Below are 13,983 nucleotides of genomic sequence, written 5' to 3'. Positions count from 1 at the left end.
TTTTTTGAAGAGCGGTAAAGACAGATTTGAGCGGGAAGTAGTGGAGGCATTTTTTATTAAGAAAGCCGGAAGCGCATGCGTGAGTAGGCCTTCAATTTCAATTAGTGACGCTGAGGTGGCTTTTCTCGAAGGCTGTCTTTAGATTTTACGTTTTATCTTTGACGCTGGGAGGTTTTCTCAATGATTTTGACGCTAGAAATAGTTCATTGACGCTGGGAGGTTTCCCTGAAGGTTTACGTTTTCATGTCCACCAAAAATTTTCCGCGTTTGTTGTTGGTCATTCTTTCATTATCGCAATTTGTGTTAAATCAGGATTGTTGAGTTTGTGCTCTGGTTGCCTTGTTCAAGCGTTTGTATTTCTTTTCAGAATGATTTGCTTTCATGTGGGTTGCGCGCTCTTCTAATCTTGAGACTTATAAAATAAGGAAAATGTTATCATGTGTATAGTGCAGAATGCATATCTGTTTGTAATAGTTGCGCCTACTTCCGGTGTTAGGACTTTTGATGGCAATTTCGTTTTGATGTGTGATAGGCTTGCGAGATATGGCTGGGGTGATGCATAAAATGTAGGGGTCTGGTGCAATAAACTTCAGTTGCAAGTTGGCGCCCGTCCTGTGGTGTTCGTGTCTCCTTTGTCTTTGTTGTTTTCGCGCCGTCCGAATTTTCAAGATATGAACCAACTAGCCCAAATCAAAGTACTGCTTGGCCCTCGTCTGGGCTGTTGGTAAATTTCGTCCCTACCTATATGGCAGGCCATTCACAGTTGTGACAGATCATCACGCACTGTGCTGGCTTTCTTCTCTGAAGGATCCTATCGGTCGCCTCGGTCGTTGGGCGCTACGACTCCAAGAATATGACTACGCTGTGATCTACAAGTCTGGCCGGTTGCACAAAGATGCCGACTGTCTCTCTCGTTACCCTGTTGCCCACTCTAATACTGTGACGAGCGCAAGCACCATTGACCTGTTCTCTGTAACTCCGTTTACAACTATCGGCGAAGAACAGCGTCGGGATGCGGAGCTTCTCTCCATCATCGATCGCCTAACGTCCGCCCCAACCGACCCTTCACTGAACCGCTTTGCTCTCGTTGATGGTATTTTATACCGCCGGAATCTTCAACCAACTGGTCCTGACCTTCTCCTCGTCGTCCCGAAGCACTTACAAACAGTCGTTCTCCACGAACTTCATGACCTCCCGACTGCTGGCCATCTAGGCGTTACTCGCAAGTACGACCGCATCCGCCGTCGGTTCTTCTGGCCTGGCCTCTACCGCTCAGTGCGCCGTTACGTTGGTGCTTGCGATGAGTGTCAGCGTCGCAAGCGCCCTGCGTCTGCTCCCGCTGGCTTTCTTCAGCCCATTGACATCCCTCCGGAGCCGTTCTACCGTATCGGCTTGGACCTTCTCGGCCCATTTCCTGAGTCCACTTCTGGGAACAGATGGGTTGCAGTCGCCACAGATTATGCCACCCGGTACGCGATAACGCGTGCGCTCCCCACGAGTACTGCCGCTGATGTCGCCGACTTTCTTCTTCAGGACGTCATTCTTCATCATGGAGCACCCCACCAACTGCTCACTGACCGTGGCCGCACCTTCCTTTCCGCAGTGGTAAACGACATTCTTCGCGCGTGCTCAACTAAGCACAAGTTGACGACCGCTTACCACCCCCAAACTAATGGCCTCACTGAGCGACTCAATCGGACGCTCACCGACATGCTCGCCATGTACGTCTCCTCTGATCACCGAGACTGGGACGTCGCACTCCCATACGTTACATTTGCATATAACTCCTCCCGCCACGACACTGCCGGATACTCTCCGTTTTACCTCTTGTACGGCCGTGAGCCTCAACTGCCGCTTGATACATTGTATCGAACGTCTCCTCCCGCACATTCTGAATACGCCCGTGAAGCCATTGCCCATGCTGACCATGCTCGCCAAGTCGCCCGTTCCCGCTTGCAAGCCTCCCAAGCTTCTCAGCAAGAGCACTATAACCGCCGCCACCTGGACAGTGCCTTCTTGCCTGGGTCCCTTGTATTGCTCTGGGTGCCTTCTCGCCGTGTAGGGCTCTCGGAAAAGCTTCTTTCTCGATATGTGGGCCCGTATCGCGTGCTGCGCCAAGTCACAGCCGTCACATACGAGATTGAGCCTGCCTTCCCCGAGTGCAATTCCCTCCACCCTCCGATATTGTGCACGTGTCGCGCCTTAAGCCCTACCACCTACCCTCTTCTGACACTCGCTGAGCCGCACCGCGACGGTGCTTTCACGCCCGGGGGTCATGCTACGGGTCGACTCAGAGACGATGAGGCAGACGAAGTGAGAGGGCGCTTGGCGCGTGCTCGGGCTCTGAATCCTGTGCAGTGGCCTGTGTCTTGACGTCCGGTGCGCCCTGTGCTTGTGTTCTGTTCAGTGTGAGTGCACCAGTGTTCTGCGGGCTGTGAACGCCTCCTGCCACGTAACAATATTATAGCGAAGCACATCTTTCATCACCTAGAAACAAGCGGTTTACTTTACCCTCACCAACACGGACTCAGAGCAGGCCTTTCCACCACTACACAACTTGTAGAGACAATTCATGATTTTGCAATGACGATTGATGGGAAGCAGCAGATTGACGTAATCGCTGTAGACTTTGCCAAAGCTTTTGACAAAGTGCCGCACAATAAGTTAGTTTTTAAACTGGAAAGAGCTGGAATTAATTTGAATATTGTGAAATGGATTAAAGCTTATTTAACAAATCGTAACCAAGTGGTCAAAGTGGATGGTCATGTGTCCAGCCCACTAGCAGTGCTTTCAGGAGTTCCACAGGGTTCTGTTCTGGGACCATTGTTATTTTTAGTCTATATTAATGATATCTCTGCTGTCCTGGAACCAAATGTACGACTAAAGCTATTTGCAGATGACTGTTTAATTTATTCCAAAGTTAGAAACAAGGACGACCAGCTTAGAATTAACAACTCTTTACAGGCTTTAAGCGAATGGTGCAAAAAATGGAACATGGAAATAAATTATTCGAAATCAACATACACGCACATTACAACGAAGAAGTCTGTTCTTTTGTTCCCATATGTCATTGGTGACAAATGTTTGGTAAATGTAACTCAGTTTAAGTACCTAGGAATGACAATAACACAAAACTTAAATTGGGGCACACATATAGAAGAGGTTTGTTCTAAAGCATACCAGAAGTTATATCTTTTGAGAAAAAAATTGGAGCATGCTACACGGGATGTAAGACTAATTGCATATAAAGCTTTTGTGAGGCCAGTCCTTGAGTATGCGTCAGTAGTATGGAGTCCTAAACAGAATTATTTAAAGAAACAATTAGAGTTCAGAGGTACGCAGTACGCTTTATTTGCTGCCGATATCGAAGGACAGACTCAGTTGCGGATATGCTCTCTTCCTGTAACCTGGATTTATTAGAAACACGACGACAAAAAAATCGGCTGAAGTTATTGTTCCAGATGCTCCAAGGACAGATAAATATTCAGAAGGAAACATACATACAAGCACCAGGCAAACGCAGTTCTAGAACAAATCATGGTCGGATAATTCAGCCTTACAACGCCCGTAGTGAAACTTTATAACATTCCTTCTTCCCTCATGCACTTGAAATGTGGAATGATTTGCCAATGAGTGTTGTGGAACAGAGTGATGTGCATGCATTCGAACGATCTCTGGATAACCACCTGCTTGAAAGTACCATTTGATGCTTGACTGAATGATGTACCGTGTCATGCTGATGTATTCAATGCTTGTGAATAGTGCTGTTTTTCTATGAAATTTTTATACCCTCTCTGTAAGGACCCTCACACGAGGGTTGACAGTATTGTTAAATAAATATTAGTCACACTATCCTTTTTGAAAAATTGCATCATTATGGTATACGGGGACATGTTTTGGCTCTGCTCAAAAGTTACCTATCAAATAGATTTCAATATGTCGACATAAATGGTCTCATTTCTCAGAGCAAAAAAATAATTTCAGGAGTCCCACAGGGTAGCATTTTAGGCCCTGTCCTATTTAATTTGTACATTAATGATATTGTACACATCTGCTCAGATACCAAGTTCGTTATATACGCCGACGATACGAGTGCTTTGGTGCCATCGCGTTCTGAAGCTGAAGGAATTACTAAAGCAAATAATGTTCTGTGCAAATTGGACTCGTGGACTTCCAGCAATAATTTAAAACTTAACGCAAACAAAACAAAGGTGGTAATTTTTCGACCAAAAAGTAAACAAATTTCGTTACAAGGAACCGTAATGTTTAGATCCGCAGCCATTGATGTGGTAGATACTGTCAAGGTGTTAGGGGTATATTTTAATTCAACTTTACAATGGAATAATCATGTAAATAGTATAATCAGCAAACTGAGCTGCATAACTGGAATTTTAAATCGCAACCGCTATACTCTTCCGAAAAAAGTTAAACTAATGGTCTATAACGCTCTCTTTGTCTGCTCTCATTTAGTCTGGGGAACAACAACGAAAACTAATCTGTTGAAGCTTGAAAGGCTACAGAAAAAAATAGTACGAATAATTGAAAACGTTGAATAGACAGCACCTTCTTCACATATCTTTGCTTCGCTTAATTTGTTAAAAGTAAGAAATATATACGAATACAAATTATGCAGGCAGTACCGTTTAAGCGTCCAACGAAAGAGTACAGTTTTTACTGAAATGGCAGAATTAAGGCCCAATTATCCCACCTACAGCACCAGAACTACAGAACGATGGAAAATTCCAAAATGTCGCACTGCCTATGGACAACAAACACTCCGGTATAATCTTCCGCGATTACTGAATGCTGCAGAAAAAGAAGCCGCTGATGTATCCAATATGTCTCTTCCAAACATGTACAAATATTTTGCTACTCATACTTTTCTTTTTTTGTGTGAATGAACGCACAGATCTATCCTTATGTTCAATTGTTTATGTTCGACTGTTTATTGTTCGACTGTTTATTGCCCCACTCTGCTGCTGTATACACTGTAAGGGGGCGGAGGATTTTTCAAGCCGCAAATGTACGGCTTTTCCCTCCGCCTCCTTCCACTTCTTTGTGGAGAATAAAACATGTATGTATGTATGTATGTAGGTGATGAGACACCTTATGCAGATATGGCACCACCACAGGCCTGAACGCTTCGCGTTCACTCGTCCCTCTCATACTTGGCGTACCGGTCACATTTATTTATTTATTTATTCAATAAACCCCTAAAGGCCCTCAATCGAGGGTATTACATAGGGGGGAGCAATGACACACAACGCAAAATAATATTGAGCAAGCGCCAATGTGCAATACATAAGAACAGAAAGCACATGTAGAAAACAAAAGAAATAAACAAAAACCTGTTGTATACATTGTAATTTACACGAAGAAAAGAACAGATAGTGTTTTAGAGGCATAACAACCGCAGGAACAAAACAAAATAACAAAAAAGCTGAATGCAGCATGTGGTACAATCAATTAGTGAAACTAAACAGACATTTGGGTAAGAAGGTCCTGAAACTTATTAAGATCCCGTTCAGAAGCGATGTGTGATGGAAGATTATTCCAGTCGACTATAGTACGTGGTATGAAAGAGTTAGCAAACGAAGAAGTGTGGCATGATATGCGTTTAACTTTCAGCGGGTGGTCGCGACGTGGAAAAAAAGATTCAGGTGATTGAAAAAAATCGTCATGGAGCAGAACATGATGGTAAAGTTTATGGAAAAGGGTCAAGCGTGATAGTTTGCGGCGATGAGATAACGTATCAAGTTCGGCGCGAGCCTTTAGTGCGGTGACGCTAGAATGACGAGAATAATCAGAAAAGATGAATCTAACGGCACAGTTTTGCAAAGATTCCAAGTCATCAATAAGGTATGCTTGATCCGGGTCCCAGATGGCCGACGCATATTCGATTTTAGGCCGTATTAAGGTAACATATGCTAGTTTTTTCAGGTGGAAAGGCGCTTGTTTAAGGTTACGTTTTAGAAGACCCAGAGAGCGGTTAGCAGCTGCAAGAATATGGCTAAGATGGTAATTCCATGTTAAATTAGACTGAAGGTGTAGTCCCAAATACTTGTAGGAAGTAGAAAGTTCAACCGGGTTATTAAGGAGAGTGTAAGATGTTGGGATGCGACAAGACTTGCGAGTGAAAGAGACAAGTTTAGTTTTAGAGGAATTAAGGGTCATTAACCAAGAAGAACACCACATACTAATGGAATCTAAATCAGTTTGCAAAGATTGGCGGTCAGAGTCGTTAGAAATGCTACGGTATATAACACAATCATCAGCGAATAATCTGATTTTGGATGATACGCAGGCGGGTAAGTCATTTATGAAGATTAGAAAAAGTAAAGGACCCAAAACGCTACCCTGGGGAACACCGGCCGAAACGGGTGAGGAGGACGAAAGATGATTATTGACAGAAATGAACTGAGATCGGCATGCAAGAAAAGCTTTAACCCAGGCAATAACATCGGAATGAATGTTCAAGTGGGTTAGTTTGAGCAAAAGTCTGTAATGGGGGACCCGGTCAAATGCTTTAGAAAAGTCAAGGAATAGCGCATCGACTTGTTTGCCTGCGTCTATTGATGAAAAGAGGTCGTAAGTGAAGCCGGAAAGTTGAGTGTCACATGAGAAACCCCTTCGAAATCCATGCTGGTATTTGAATATGATGTTGTGGTGCTCAAGATAGCTGATAATATTAGTGTAAACAACATGTTCCATTAGCTTAGCTTTTCGAGTGGTACATCGTGTACCAACTAGGCCCAACGCAAGTTTTATTGGGGCACGAATAAAGGCCACGCTGGCGTTCTTGTGCGGAACTGCCGACACAACCAACGGTGCACTTTCTTGACGCTGTCTTTGGGCACCGAGCCGTTTCCATTTCTATGCGCGGCAGAGTGTGAACGCTGCTCTCTCCGGCTACGTCCTTAGGCACGTTTAAATGTCGTGTACTACGCGGTGTAATGCGCCTAGACTGATGTAAATATAAAGGCGCGGTAATCGAGAGAGCAGAAATACCCTCAAGTGCCCCGCCAATTTCACTCGCTGTAGGCGTTCGAACCCTCTACCGCGGCGAAACGCACAAGGCGGCGCCCGTGTGGGGTGTGCGATGCACACCACCAGGTGGTCATTCCCATTTTCCTTCATAGTGATGGTTCAACAGCGCAAACACACTCAGACCAAGAAGGAGACATGTGTATGTGTCTTGTCTCCTTTTTGGTCTGCGTGTGTTTGCGCTGTTGAACCATCACTATGAATCTACACCAACTAGCCCAGTCTGCAGTTCTTCTCCACTTTCCTCGAAGATTCCAGTTGTAGCGGACCCTCCGTCTTGTGGGCCAAGCACTCGCTGCGCTGAAGCCGAGGTTCGGCTTCGAACAGAGCAATGCCGCGTGGCTTCTTTTCGAGTGGAGCCACCACGCTCCTTCACTCGCGCAGCTGGTGGTCTGCTCGAAGCAGGTCTTATCAGAGGACAGGTCGGTTTTTATCTCTCGAAAATTCGGCGAACTTTTTTTCGGTACGCGGTTCTTTTTCATTTCTGCGTACGTAGTTTCAGTTCTTAATCGGTGACATATCCCTTTGCGGTCAACACTGAGATAGGCCTTCCCCGCATGCAACCGGACCACCGTGTTTACCACCGGGTGCCCGCCACCGCCCCTGAGCGGAATGCGGTTAAGAGGAGAACGCGATTCGAATGGAGCTGAAGGCAGCAAGTTGTTAGGTGGTACCACCTAGTAACCGAAAATGGACGTCTTGCTATCGCACATATCCGCCTCAGGCCCAAGTACCCGAATCGACTGACATTTTTCCTTTTTTTGTTTAACTAGCCGCTCATGTAGCAGTATGAGTGGCAGTCTTTTAAGTGCTGCACGTCTTTGCAGAAGAAAGTCGTACAGTCGTTACAAAAAGTAAAAATTACTGGACCGTGACAAAACAGCGTAAGTTTTAAAAACTTGATGGTCACATTCATTTCATTTCATTTCATTTTATTACCTTAAAGACCCCTCGCGGGGTATTACATAAGGGGTGGGATTAGCAGAAAAGGTACAAGACATGTGATCATGAACAAAAAATGTTGTTTAGATTGCTTGCAAATGATGAAGGACAGGTGATGTCGACGATATGCTGGGGAAGGCCGTTCCAATCTTTAGCTGCACGTGGGAAGAAGGAGGCTGAAAAAGTAACAGTTCGGGCACGTGGGCGAAAAACTTGAAGCGTGTGGCTAGTGCGGTGAGAAATGTATGATGCTGGCGTGATATAAGGGGCACGGTTAAGTGATGAGTAAAAGAACTTGTGGTACAGTGATAGCGTGGCTATGCGACGACGAACGGAAAGAGGCGATAGTGCTGATTTGGTTTTTAAGGCTGAAACACTGACGTCGTAGGAGTAAGAAGAATGAATGAACCTTGTAGCGTGGTTTTGAACGGCTTCTAGGTCGTTTACGAGGTTAATATGATGCGGGTCCCATATGGCGGATGCATATTCAAGTTTCGGTCTAATTAGTGACTTGTAGGCGAGCAGTTTAACGTGATGTGAGGTGAGGCGAAGGTGACGTTTAAGAAATCCCAGAGTTTTGTTAGCCGATGATATCACGTTAGCAATATGTGCATTCCATGTTAGGTCATTAGATAATGTGACGCCTAAGTATTTGAAAGATGATACAGATTCTACGGACTCATTAGCGATTTTGTATTGGAAGGCATGACTCTTTTTGCGACGGGTGATGGAAAGAAGCTTGCATTTGCTAGGGTTGAGGGTCATAAGCCAATCTGCGCACCACTGTTCAGTTTGGTTAAGGTCCTGCTGGAGGGCTTCTTCATCAGTTATGTTTGTTACTTGGCGGTAAATTACGCAGTCGTCAGCGAACATTCGAATTTGGCAGGATACATACTGTGGGAGATCGTTAATATATATTAAAAACAATAGGGGTGCAAGAACAGAGCCTTGTGGGACGCCGGATGTTACAGGGAGAGGGTTGGAAGACTGGTTATTTACAACGACTGACTGAAACCGATTTCTTAAGAAGGCCTTGATCCAGTTTAGCACGTTAGGATGAAGGTTTAGAATAGAAAGCTTTTGTATTAAACGTTGATGTGGAACTTTATCAAATGCTTTAGCGTAATCCAGAAAGATGGCGTCAACTTGAAGGTTAGCGTCCAGGTCAGCATGAAAGTCGTTGAGGAACATGGCTAGTTGTGTTTCGCATGAATACCCCTTGCGGAAACCGTGCTGGGATGGATGGAAGAAATTGTTAGCGTCAAAGAAGTCCATTACATGAGAGTATATGACATGTTCCATGATCTTGCAGGGGACGCTAGTTAGAGAAATAGGACGGTAGTTCAGAGGGGAATTTTTGTCACCTGATTTGTAGAGTGGAACGACCTTCCCAACTTTCCAGTTTTCCGGAATGAGACCTGTAGAGAGTGATTGCGAAAACAATAATTCAAGGTACACTGCACTGATACATTTCGTGTTTTTTAGTAGTTTAGTGTTTATCTCGTCGATGCCGGCTGACAAGGAAAGTTTAATTTTCTGAATTAAAGACGAGATGCCAGTAGAAGAAAAAGTTATTGCGTCCATCGGTGAGGTGGCATTAGTAGGAGGTATCCTTGTTGCATTCGGCGCCGCTAAACGAGAGGACCACGCAAACCATGCTTGGTGTGCACCGTCGCGGAATCCAGAACACGACGCCGTTGGTGCATGGTTTCGCACTGACGGTTTGCTTGTTACTGTTGCAAAAGTTTCCAGCGTCCCTGCATGCAGTGGAAAAACCCACTTAACGAAGCGACGGCCCCAAGTCGGTGACAAGTCTGAGTAGACGGCACTGCGCTCAGTGCTTAGCAAGTGGTCGATCGTTGCTACCTGCGACGGCGTCCCTCAGTACCTCACAAACCACACTCGCTGTACTAAATTCTTAAGGTCTCAACGCATTCCTGGTTCAAACGCGTTCTTAATTTTCTGCTGTGACCTACTGTATCTGGCACTGAATAGACAGGTGTGACATGCATGACAGAAATGCTGACCTTTCTCGGTGAGGACCGGGTTAGGCGTACTTTTAGCGGTGTCCCAACCTGCAATTATATCCTAAAGGAGCAGAGCTACACGGCGCAGCAGAGCTGTGTTTTTCTCGTGCCACCCACCACTTTCGCTTGTACGTTCGCAACGAAATTTTTAACTGCAGTTTGCATTTTTACTTTTGCGGTAATATTTTCGCACACGCAATATATTTGTGGCAGACTTAGGTATGGTCCAAACTATCCCAGCCATCATGGGGCGCTTGTTTTTATTCGTGCCAGATTTCATCTGTCCACTTGGGCTAGTTTCTGATCGTTTCTAAAATGGCGGAGGCGACCGAGGTAGCTCTGGCCGGCATAAAAAAGCAAGACTTACTACTTATTGTAACGAACACATTTTCAAATAACGTTTGTCGATGCTCACCGTGAGGAATATTGTGTTGCTCAGTGGGAGATCGCTTGATCCATTAGTAAAAAGCTCCCTCGCGCAACTACCTTTATACATGGAGGAAGGAAAAAAAGAGGAGAGGCCGTCACGTGACATTTTGTGAAGCCGGAAACAAGCTCGGCGCCATCTTACTCCGGCGGGCTTCTGTTTACATTTCGCCGCCGCGCCGATTGCGCGCGCGTTTCAAAGCCAACGAAGGAGCGTGCTACCGCATGGGCGCAGGCCCCCGCGCGAGTGGCGCTTGGCTGCTTGCCGGTTTAGGGTGCCCTATGTTGGTGTTCGTCAGCGGAAAAGTTAATAAAGCGGAAATACCCGTGCCAGACAGGCGGCTACTTCCAGTTACTGCTTCGTACTGCGTCGTACAATGCTGCCATGCATGACCACACCCCACCTTAGAGTTCAACCTGCCTTTTATTGCAGCTCTTGTCACTTAATGTTGCAATCTGCCTCCATTGTGTATGTTTTGGAAGCTGGCAGTGTCAACAGTGCCTTCTGTTGCAGCAGTGAGGATTAGAAAAATTCTGCAGCATTTTTTTGTTGGTGTTGAATACCATACTTATCTTCATTGCATGTTTTCGTGCGGCTGGCCATGCAAGGAATGCTTTCTCATACAGCAGTGAAGATGGGCAAATATACTAATAAGTTTGAGTTCTTGACCCTGAACACAAAATGTAGTATCATAACGTGTTGTAATGGTGGCCGTGCCAACAATGACTTTTGATTCACAACTCCAAAAACCATTCATAGAGGCGACAGAAACGGAGAGGGCCAAAGTGCATATAGTAGACGGCAGGGGAGGATGTATGGATGGGGGGGCGTCGCTTCCCTCCAAAAGACTGAAATTTTACATAGGACAACCATTTTGAACACCTTTTTCTCAATTAAAAAAATTCAGAAAATATACGTTTAAAATGTGACTGCCCCCTCCGTAAATCCACCTTTTGTAGCATGGCAACATCGCATATGTTTCACATCCACAGATCTAGTATTGTGCATAATATATATGACCGTAGCTTTTCAGACTTCTAGAAGTTTAGGAGTCTCCAGTGGCTGCAGTATAAGTTTCATGGTGTTGTGCCTCATTTCAATGCTGTGTTTCATATTTAATGTGCAGAGCTGCAGCTGTATGCTCCACTTTTCTCTACTTGGTGAAATACTAGCTTGTAATGTCACTGCATAGTAGCACACTTTAGTTGTGATCGACAATACAGGCAATGAAAGTCGATCTGTTGTACGTAATGAATGCATCAAATTATTTTTCTTCAACATAACCACAGGCCCTTTTGCTGGGCTAGTTGGTGTGACATTATGTTCAGGAAAGTAAAAACAGCATAAATTTTACACAAACCACACAGAAAGATGGACAGGACGGGCGCTGTCCGTCTTTCTGTGTGGTTTGTGTAAAATTTAGCGGTTTTTACTTTCCTGATCACAATAACCACCACAAGCATCAATGAAATTCAGCGCATATGCGGATCCTCATTTCACCACTTACTTTTTACGACAAATAACACTACCACAGGACATGGGCACAATAAACGTAGGCCTCCAGATTCAGTTAGAGCTTCGCCTTTTTCGCTCTTGACCATGACATCAGCTAGAAAAGCAATTGCAAACCTGCTACAGGAAACCGGTATAAACATAGCGCGTGACCAAAAGCACAGAAGTGGCCACGATATTGATACATGCATTCTAAGAGACAGAAGTAGTGCATGCACTAGAAGAGAAAGAAGTTAGTTGGCTCTCGCTCGCGCGCTCGGACCACTGAGGGACCACCGCAGTTTTTCGTACTCCGGTGTTCGATTTCGCGCTGCACGCTACAATATGAACGAATACACTTGACCCCGGCACGTCCCAGAGGCAAATAGCTCGCTAGACGCTTCAAACGTTACACGCTTCAAACGGGCATGTAACAAAGTTTCTGTATACTAAGAGCAAAGCGAGCGCAGCTGCTTCCTTTGCAATATCGCTCTCCGCCCATGTCATGGCCCCCGCCGCTCAAACAAGCGCAATCGTCGAAAAACGAAAATGACAGTTATACCGACGTCAGTGAAGAACGCTGGAGCGTTGCAAGAACACGCATAGGTAGCAACGAGGTTTCACTGCCGATGTAAACGGGAGCGCGAATGGCACACACACACTGCACGTACAGGACGCGAAACGTCCGCACAATGCGCCGACGACCGCTCTAGTGCACGCCGTATTGAATCACTGGTGAACAAAGAGCGCGAATGCAGCGGCGGTCTCCCGACGGCTCCGAGCAGTGACGCAGTAGACGAAATGCCCGTGCGATCGTGGTCGCCGAGCACGTTGAAATCAATGCACGCAACAACGAGAGTTTTGCAGCGAATTCCACCTGAGATATGAGTGAACGGCGCCAACGTCAGCCTGTGAGCACGATCAAAAACAAACTCGAGCAGTTGAGGAAAGCACGCCTACGCCGCACCTCAAATGCTGCGCCGCGGCCGTCTGCTATCGCCCGGTTTGTAAACAGCAACTACAACGCCGTTAAAGTGAGCTAGAAGGGGGTAGTGGGCTCGCTGGGGCTCTTTCCCTGACGCAGTATATGTTACACGCACGGGGTGGCGCCACCGGCGACTTCACTGTAGCGCTTTGCTGGTTGAGCAGCTTTCTCGCGGCAGTCTGGCTTGGAAAAACTCGCTGCCTTCAGTCACATTTGTTAGACTTGCATGGAGCAGGTAGACAGACGTCGAATATAATAACAAATAATGCTGCTACCGGTAGAACACGATGAACTAACAGGTTACCGTGTTCGAACCGAAAACGCGTTTCTGGCTCCTCTCCGGCGTACCTGCCGCAACGCAGATCAGAAACATGAATACACACCTGTATGAAAATGATTGCGGCGCCCAATAGCCCAGCTTTCTGAGGATCATTATTCACGGCTTCAAGTATACGAAGCGTGCAAGGACATGCATACGTTCTTGATATTTGTTTGGCTACAGCTAGCTGTAGCTGTCAGCGCCGTTTCGTTGCGCGCATTTCTTTTGGCTCGTGAATTTGCTGCTCACACAGTTTCTGGAACAGAGCTACCTAAAATTGTTGTGTTCAACATAGCTTAAAAGCTTGCAGCAGCGCTTGTTCAATGTAGATCAAGTATCTCAAAAAATCTGTGCCTCTCCCGTAACCGAGAGTAGAGTAAGCATGAAATGTTTACGGGCCTAATGTCATCTCGGTGGACACCCGAACCGCACCAGGAAGGGAGGAACGCCACCACCCGTTCAGCGCGATGCCTTGCCATTTGAACGCAAGGTTTTTTGAGGAAAGGAAATGGCGCAGTAATTCTCTGCCATTTCGGTGGACACCCGAACCACACGGTAATGGAAGGGCCACCATGTGCGCCTGCGCGGCTTTGCTTCGATGCGCGAAGCCCCTAAGAGATCACGTATGACAACAAAGTGTATCGTGGCATTTATGTGCTTTTTGCACGCGTTATTAGAAATCGGAAATTATAATTCCGTGCATTATCAAACGCACAGCGACTGATATCTTGATAAGCATTGAGAAGAC

At 45.9% G+C, this 13,983-nt stretch overlaps 2 protein-coding genes across 5 annotated transcripts in view; one reads left to right on the top strand and one right to left on the bottom strand.

Moving 5' to 3' along the window:
• slgA (proline dehydrogenase slgA) overlaps window positions 1-13,983 on the top strand; it is a 228,041-nt gene that overhangs the window by 70,183 nt on the left and 143,875 nt on the right. The window lies entirely within an intron of this gene.
• Window positions 1-13,983, bottom strand: part of LOC149325644 (carbohydrate sulfotransferase 11-like) — a 46,540-nt gene that overhangs the window by 26,786 nt on the left and 5,771 nt on the right. Inside the window, exon 2 of one of the 2 annotated variants that reach the window (XM_089563349.1) lies at window positions 5,169-9,743. The exons of the other annotated variant lie outside the window; for it this stretch is intronic. The gene's annotated coding sequence lies outside the window, so the exon portion shown is untranslated. Of the gene's footprint in view, window positions 1-5,168; window positions 9,744-13,983 lie in introns of those variants that run through there. 2 annotated transcript variants of the gene reach the window in all.

Source organism: Amblyomma mixtum, chromosome 10 (assembly GCF_055824585.1).
Source record: "Amblyomma mixtum isolate Tamu chromosome 10, ASM5582458v1, whole genome shotgun sequence".
NCBI lineage: Eukaryota > Metazoa > Arthropoda > Arachnida > Ixodida > Ixodidae > Amblyomma > Amblyomma mixtum.
This window is presented reverse-complemented; position numbering and strand designations above follow the sequence as displayed.